Source organism: Nicotiana attenuata, unplaced genomic scaffold (assembly GCF_001879085.1).
Source record: "Nicotiana attenuata strain UT unplaced genomic scaffold, NIATTr2, whole genome shotgun sequence".
Taxonomy (NCBI): domain Eukaryota; kingdom Viridiplantae; phylum Streptophyta; class Magnoliopsida; order Solanales; family Solanaceae; genus Nicotiana; species Nicotiana attenuata.
In genome coordinates, this window is record NW_017673446.1 from 73,032 (window position 1) to 80,870 (window position 7,839).

A 7,839-nucleotide genomic window follows, 5' to 3' on the forward strand; every position below is an offset into this window, starting at 1 on the left:
GATGACGTCCTCGGACCCGATCGATGTCCTGATCCTGGGCCATGAACATATAATAAAGGCATCGCAGGCTTATGAAATGATGTTCTCGAGCATGGGGAATGATGCCTCCGAAACCATGGCATGCCTTTGAAATAATGCTATGCAGCCAGAGAAACTCCGGCGGTCCTCAGGGCCCATCGGCATACCCGTTCTCGGCCGCTACTCAAACTGGTGCCTCTGAACAAATTGATGCCCTCCCTTGGAGTTGACGATTTACTGACAGAGAGGTCGCCTTTTCAGCCACTCTGGAGGAAATTAAAGAGATATTTCAGCCTTGCATGATCTTAAGAGGTGGCGATTCATTTCAGCCGATGACAAGCTAATAAATAAAAGATGGCGTATTTCAGCGATGCCAGATTTAAATGACGAGGTGGCGATCATCATCACCGTTGCAACTATTCCAGATAATGTGCGGAGAACTTTTCACCGTGGCGGACAAGGAGCGGCCATGGTGGCGTATTTCAGCCATGCAACACGGAGGCTAGACCTTAAACCTCGGGAGGCAGAATAGTAGCCTATGCAATTAATGAGACAAGCAGCGATAGTCTCGGAAGCAGAATAATCTCTCTCTTTTCTACGTATTCAAGTTTAAAACACAATTTCGCGACTGCCGCCCTAGCAGTTTCCGCGCGCAAGCTCCGCCCAGTTTTCGCCAAGCTCTCCCCGTCGCCTTTACTGTGTTTTCTCAAAACACAAGTTGTGAATTTGGTGGTGTGTGAATTTGCCCAAGTTTCCATCTCGCTCGTTGAGAATCCGCGAAACTCTCTGTATTCTGGAACACAAGTCGAAGCTCAGCCCTAGTTTCCGCCAAGCTCTGCCCGTCGCCTTTAACAGAGCTCAGTCTTTAACCTGATTTCAACACAAGTCGAAGCTCAGCCCTGGTGTTGTGTGAATATTTCCAAGTTTCATCTCGCTCGTTGAGAATCCGTGGTATGCCGCTCTTTCGAGTTTCTCTTTTCGCTTATTGATTCGCTTATTCGAGTTCTTCGCTCTTCATTTTCTTCTCTAACGTCAAAAATTTGGTAAGGTTTCATATTTTGGTATTTTTTTCTTTTACAAAATCAGTGAAAAGATTATTGGGTTGGGATTCCTAGTTTGATAATGTAATTTTCAGAAGTTTATATAAAATTGCGATTCCGTATCCTCAGCGGCAGATTTTAATTGCCTTCTTTTACTTCGTTGATGTGTGTTTCTGCCTTCGCCATGGATTAACTAATCCCTATAACTAGCAGTCTTGTTTGCGTCTAGTTTGGTATTCTGTTTGCTTGGACAATTGCAATCCTAGTTGTATATCTCAATGTTTTATGTTGCGCTTTTGTTTGTTTGAATGTGTTCTAATTTGCTATGATATTGCTGAGTTCAATGTGGTTGCTATATTTTGTTCGTCCACACAGGTAACAACTTGTGTGATTGTAGTATTCCCCTGTTGCTTGGGCCTACTTGGTTTTGCATTTTTTCTTAGAGAATCACCTGCTGTAGTCGTTCCACATTGTTGCTGTCCAGTTTTAGGCACAAAAACTGGTGCTTTTGCGTTTAGTTTGCTGCTGGAAAGCAAAGGATTGGAACCATTGACTTCTCATGAATACACATTTACACCTGAAGACAAAATATAAGAGAAGAATGAACTCTAGTTGGAGTTATTATGTGCTTCCCCATATTACAAACGCATTCATTGACAAGTGATCACTGATGGGTACCATCACCATAATACTTTGAAAATTTTCATGAGAAGAGAAAATAAGACCTGATTTCAACATTTAGAGAAAACAAAACGCGAAGAAACATCAGTAAAAGGTAAATCAAAGAATTTACCCTCAGTAGGGGAAATTTTAGAGACAAAATGTTGATCATCATCCTTGTCTCAGTTGTATTAGGTGCAAATGCCAAGTACTCCCCCTTGGCCAATAGTTGCTCCAGAACCTGGTTGAAAGGGGGAGAAGTATCACCTTTCCCGACATCCACAAACATCCCTATCCCTTTCCGAATATACCTGCAAATTTAGTGCTTACAAATTTCAGAAAGAAGAATTTTTGCCATTAGTACGGGGAACCAACTGAAAATGCGAAGCTCTGTTAAGCAGGATATGGTTAACAGACATTATTTATCAGTAGACCAGCTTGGACGAAACAAAAGACATTGTAAACAAATAGAAGAATATCTCTGCCACTCTTCAATCTCCTAGAATGTTTATAGAGACACACAAACAAGATGTAACAATTGAAAATAAATCATGTTGCTTCACTTCACTAATAGCGCAAGAAAAAAGAGCTTCATGCTTTCCCAAATAAACTTAGTTCTACTCCATTTTCAGCCTTCCCAAAAGACACAAGCACTATATCAGATTCAATTACATCGACCTGAATTTTGATCTGAGCACACTAATTTGATGTGGAATGAATCAGATTTAGGTCCTATATTTGTACACCGCTCAAATGAAAGAAGAGAGGATGTACTTTCATAAAATCCTGGCATTGGAACACACTTTCTAAAAATATTTGGAGAGCTCTAAGAACATTGTTACCTTTATGGTGAAATTGGAGTAATTCCTCCAGCTCTTCAGCAGTGGGTCGGATACACCTGTCACCGACCCTGTTATTCCATTGCACTCACTAACATGTTTTACTTTATATCTTTTGTATTCCTTTTATTAACTATGACTAGCTCTTTAGTTGTTGTAAAATCTAAATCAGTAAAATTGTAGAAGTAGAGGATACTTATCTGATGAGCTATAACACATAAGAATGTAAAACAGAGTTATGAAAAAGGATCATGATCAGTTTCTTACATGTTGTGCATGAACAAGGAGTGATAAGCTCTGGCAGATACAATTCTAACTTTGATACGATTGTTTGGATCCCAGTTGAGGAACTGATCATTCACGTACACCTGAAATGTGGAGGAAATTAGGGAGATAATGAGGGGCTGCAATAGTACAATATCCCAAATCATGCACTCATCCTTCATGCTTGTGCTTATCTGTATAATTTTTGGAGAATATTACTGATTCAACTGTTACTTGCTGTAGAGAAACAGTTGAAACTATATTATATGTTAATTATTGTATAACTGTTGGAGAGTTGCTCCTATCACATGATTATGAGTAGTTACTAAAACTTGACTAGATTCATTAACTCAACCCATGTTTTGATTATTGTAGGATAAATTTGAGAGTGTTGACATGAATGATCATCGTGATCATATCTTCGCATGGATGAAAGAGTTATGGAATAAATGGAGAGAACACTTGCATGCAAAATATGTGAAAGATAAGCCAATCCAACAGGCTCTTAAGAATATTCCAAACGGAGTAGACAAGAAAGAATGAGAGTGGTTAGTAAAGGAATATTTTTCTTCAGAAGGTTTTCAGGTATGCCTAGTGATTTAATAATCTATTTGAGTTATCGAATTATGTGTTTCGATGTGTAGTTTTTTTTTTAGCAAAACCACTAGGCAAGGTGCCTAGGGCTAGTTTTTATATAAATAATAAAATAATAAAACAAAGTATCATGTTGTCTTACAACTAGTAAGACGATAATATATGTTAACTACATATGCCCTATTATCAATTTTGGGCTTGTGAATCCCAAAATTGATAGTACAAAGTGATCTAATATTAAAATGAAAATTAATGTCTAAAACTTGTATAAAAACTAGCCTATTACAGAAATATTCATATTCTGCATTTACTACCATTTGTTTGGCATCATTGCCTATGGAAAATGAATTCTCAGCGTTTGTGTAAGCCATCTCCATTGTATTCGTGGTCCTCTTGTGCCTGTTGAAGCTGTATTCCTTCGTTGCTACTACAATAGGAATCCAGATATGGATTATTGCCCTGCACCAGTTGATTAGGCACATTAGCGTCCAGTTTCCAATAATGATTCTTTGGTGATCGTATGAAATTCCTCCTGCCATGTGATCCATATGTGTTGTAGATGATGTGGATGACGAATTGTTCCATGTTCTGCAGTTCAAATCATGTATATTTCCACTATCCAAAGCATGATTAGCTAGGTGGACTGCAAAACCGTGAGCCTCAATATCCCCACTATCAAAAGCATGAGTAGCTAGGTGGTCTGCTAGACAATTTCCTTCCCTCATAATGTGTGAGATTCGAACATTGCATCCCTCCATCAACATTTTGATCTCCTCAACATACTCATTCACATTTCAAGGGGCTACCCACTTTCCTTCTAATACATTCTTTAAAAGCATAGAATCTGTTTGCAGTATAATATTTGGTATGCTATGGTCAACACAATATCTCAAAGCCTCCAAAATTGCAATAGCTTCTGCCTCATTATTTGTATTCTGTGGTATCTCCTTTCCCAATGCAAAAATTACATCTCCTTCCTCATCTCTCAGCACATATCCTTTAGAGCTCCTTCCAGGATTTCCCCTACTCGCACCATCTGTGTTGAGCTTGATCCATCCTTCGGTAGGTAGTTCCCATATGACTTTTGTTACCTTCAAAGTTGGAGTATTTTGCTCCAGTTTTTGTATCAAGTCAGGCCAATTGTGAGGTACATTTTGCATAGCAGGCTTCCTTACTTTGACAAGAGACTGTAAGGTAGTAGAAACTTGATATATAACTCGACTAACAGTCACCACCTCACCATATTTCTGACTGTTCCTTCTTTTCCAAAGCTCCCACACGATGATCGCTGGTAATGCTTGTAGAATAGGCTGCAGTCGTGGTATAACCTTTGCTGTCCAGCATTTAACAATTGCCTGGTCTAGTGTCAAACCTTCCATGCTTATTCCTGCATTATTAAGGAAATATGTCCATACCTTTGTAGCTGCAACAGACGTAAAGAACAGATGAGGCAGAGATTCTTGCTCTTGAACACAACACCAACATTTCGACGGCATAAAATATCACAATCGTCTCATCCAATCATCTAGAGGCAGCTTTGCTTTCCAAACCTTCCACAAGAAGAAAGAGATTTTAAAGGGCAGTCCCTTTACCCACATTTTACTATATGACATAGCAGGATCATTTCTTTTCCTCAAATACGCCCAAGCAGATTTCACAGTAAAATCCCCTCTTGATTTCAACATCCAGTATGGTTTGTCTAGCACATCAATAGAAGCTGGGGGTTTAATATTGTCCAGAATATATACTACTATCTCCTCAGGCAAAACCTCCATCAATCTATCAACCTCCCATACACCATAACAGGGAAAATGGAAAAGTTAGATCAACAGAATGAATTCGAACTATGAAACTAAAACCTGTCCCATTTGCTTGAGAATCTAAATCAGAAGAATCATGGGCCTGCGTTGTCCTTTGGCCTGCTGCACTTTTCCGTTGTCCTTTGCTAAATCTTCATGAACGTTCAACGTCTCTATGCCATGGATCTTGATGATGAAGCCTGCCTTTGCTGTTTACATTCAATTCGGCACCATTGTTGGTCCTATTAAAAATCAAGCTTGCCTTTTTTATTAGTCTTATATGTGCTTTTGAGGTGTTTAAGTCTTGGTTTTTATGTAGCAATGAAAGCATAAAACAACTTTTGTTCTTATAAGTTATCCTTTTTTCAATTAGAGATGAAAAGTGTGATTTAAATTCATGAATTAAAGTGCTACTACATCGAGGCGTCATTATTGAACAAAATGCTGGAATTGCGTAGAAGACTGGAGAGTAATTGTGAAGCATTATAAATTAAAATAAAAATTTAGCTACTATTGGCTAAGTTGTTGGATTGTTTCAAGTACAAGATGAACAGTAGGAGATCTGTAAATCATATTGCAGGTACTTTTAAGTGACCAATTGTTACCTTAGTCACTAGGGAGAAAATAACTTGACCTTTTTTATTAGTTGATTTTCAGTCCTCCCTTTCAACAAATTATGCTTTATGTGAGATAAGAATAACTCAAGTCATTGACACTGAACAATTGGCAAAGAGATAGTTGGATCTCTGCTCAGGTTGATATTCCTAGAGGCTAAGTTTGAGTTTAAGCTTTTTAGAAGCAACTTATGTTTAAGTTTATTAAATTTCTTACATTTAATCTTAATGTTTCACAAATATAGGCGAGAATCAACAGGAATGCGGCAAATCGAGTTAAGTTGAAGATGCTTCATCATATTGGTAGTAAGCCTATTCGTGAGATCATTTATCAAAAGGTATTATCATAAAATTTCTATTTTCCTAAGAAAATATTTACGAGCTATTCTTTGACATGTTTGCCTTTGATGATGTAAAGGGCGGAAAAGATGGCAACCCACCGGATTTGGCAATAATTTTCTTTGAGACCCGTAAGAAAAACAACAAGCTTGTTGAACCTGAAGCAATTGAAAAACATGTATGTTTGGAAAATTGAATATGTAAATTACTTGAAATTATGGTGGATTCTGATTTTAAATATTTTTTATATATTTTGTAGGCTCAAATCGAAGAAATAATTCAAGAAGATCCATCTCTACCTAGCATAGAGATTGTAGAAAAATGTTGTGGACCTCAAACTCGTAGCCATGTGTTTGGCTTTGGGGGTGGAGTGAAGGCGAAAGACTTGAAAGGTGGAACTTCTTCAAAGGCTCAATTACTGTCCGAGCTACGTTCAACTCGAGAAGAAAATAAATCTTTGAATGAGGAAAATAAATCCTTGAATGAGCGCTTGTCTACCTTAGAAGATGAGATGAAAGAAATGAGGAAAATGAGAGAGTACTTTGCTGCTCAACAATCACATGTCCCGCTTACAACGACATCGCCCGTTTCAACTAAATGACCTCTGATTTTGTCTGCTGACCAAGTTAGTAACAATATACCCCACCTCCTTACTCTTTTTTCTTACACTGCTTCCACGCTTGCGTGCCCTTCTTTATGCTTCATTTTCTTCAAGTTCTTTTTTTTTTTGTTTTTTTTCTTTTCATTTTTTCATTTATTAATTTCAACTTAGTTTTTAAATTTTGAATTTCTTTTGGTGCGCGTTATTACTGATGGAAAAATTAAATCCATCCCAAAGCTTCTCTAATTAATTTTTTTTAATATTGTTGTAGCCTTGTTGATGTTGTTGGATAACACCTTGTGAATTTAGACTGCTTTTGGGGTAAGCGATTTAACTATTGCTCATATAAAATTATATATGTTATTTTACCAATAGTTATTTATTATTTTAAAAACTTTTGTACTTACAGGTTTTGAAGATTGAAGCTACAAGTCAAGATACAAGTTTAGAAGATGCACAAGCTATTATTATTTTGCTAAAAATGTTATGCAAAACTTGATATCATAGTCTACCTCAGGATGTTAGCTACGTTTTTTTTGTTGAGGTGTTGAGAAAACATAGAAAGTAACATCATCATGGGATATGAACTTGATATATTATCTTTTTATATCTGGATTTTTCAATACCAATTTGATATTTATTGATAAAAATTACTTTTTGTTGCATTGAGCTTTTAGGACTACTCATGGTTATTAATAGACCATGAATATTTCGCTAAATTACAAAATTATTTTAAATAGGGACGTCGTCTCTAAAAATAATCTAGGACCAGTTAAAGGTTGGTCGCGAAAATGATTTAACGACCAGATGTTTTGTCGGTCTCTAATAGATAATTTAGGACCAGTTGGCGTTGGTCGCTAAAAAAATTTAACGAAGGGAATATATATATTTTTTATCGTCTATTAGGGACGACAAATGTAGTCTTTAAATGTTATTCACGATCAGGTTTTCTGTCCGTCTCTAAAAGGAAATTTAGGACCAGATACAGTTGGTCGCTAAAGAGATTTCACGATGGGAATAATTTTTTTTTCATCGCCTACTAGGGACGAGAAATGTGGTCTTTAAAAGTAT

General features: G+C 37.1%; 1 long non-coding RNA gene across 1 annotated transcript; it reads left to right on the forward strand.

Moving 5' to 3' along the window:
* The first annotated feature begins 881 nt into the window (after nt 1-881).
* Nucleotides 882-7,416, forward strand: LOC109216397. Its single transcript, XR_002066481.1, has 7 exons — nt 882-969; nt 3,197-3,406; nt 6,074-6,166; nt 6,247-6,345; nt 6,427-6,792; nt 7,040-7,089; nt 7,178-7,416. It is a non-coding gene; the product is annotated as an uncharacterized LOC109216397 (long non-coding RNA).
* The last annotated feature ends 423 nt before the right edge of the window (nt 7,417-7,839 follow it).